Raw genomic sequence first — 1,058 nt, forward strand, 5'->3', positions numbered from 1 at the left:
AGTTTTTCATCAGTGGGAAGAGGGGAGGAGGAATGAAGGAACGCACAAGAATTGTAACGGGTAGCACAATATCTCTAAGTGACTATGGCTAATACACATCTCGAAACGCGTCACACGGTCCCGCCTTAGGACTTAGATAGCTGTCAGAAATACGGTGGCACTCTTATGGAGATAAAAGATGGCGATGTATTGTTATCCCTCATCTCCTTGTTTAACTTGAAGAATTAAGGTCTTGTTCAGCCGAAGGCTATAAGGGGTTTTACGGTGATGCGCCGGATCCGGTGATGTGCCGGATTTACACCGCATCATTCACTCAACTTAAACATCAAATAACTCAACAACCACAGCTGCCATTGACGAGCTGATAGATCTTCTGAAGTTATAAGAGCCGATGAATTATGTTAAGAGAGCATGGTGCTTTAATTGAGACGGGGCCACATTGCGATGTTGACATCAAAGCAAACAGTGGTCAAGACATAATGATGTTTCTTTGTATGAACCACAGCTGTCAAAAATAACAAGAACGAGAACGTATTGCTTATATTTATAAGCTCTCGTCACGTACCATTCCAATGGCGCTGACTATGACCATAATTCCGTTCGAGAAATAGCAAAAATTGGAGTCTCGGAGAGCTTCATCAAACGCAATAGCAATGAACTTGGTAACGTGGCTGGAAACCTTCGAACCTAGGATAAAAAGGACATGAACCCTTTTAGGGAATCAGGGCAGGAAGAGGACAGTTATGAATGAATACAATAATTGGAACATTTTCTCAATGACTATAGCTAATACACATCTCAAAACGTGACACATCCATCCGTGCTCAATTCTACGTCATAAGCTGCAGCACATCTGCCATTGGGATGCAACCCTTGTATACCAAATGTTGCCGAATGCGATCTTGAGTCGACCAGGGCAGACGACTCTAGACTCTACAAGTAATCTGCAGTCGAGCCCAGGCCAGACTGCTGCTGTCGGATAAACTCCTTCATACAAGAGGACAATCCGTCCGAATTGGCATGAGACGGCCAGGTCATTATTCCAGCGCCCTGCATGA

This window comes from Metarhizium robertsii, assembly GCF_000187425.2.
Source record: "Metarhizium robertsii ARSEF 23 chromosome Unknown MAA_Scf_19, whole genome shotgun sequence".
NCBI classification, from domain to species: Eukaryota; Fungi; Ascomycota; class Sordariomycetes; order Hypocreales; family Clavicipitaceae; genus Metarhizium; species Metarhizium robertsii.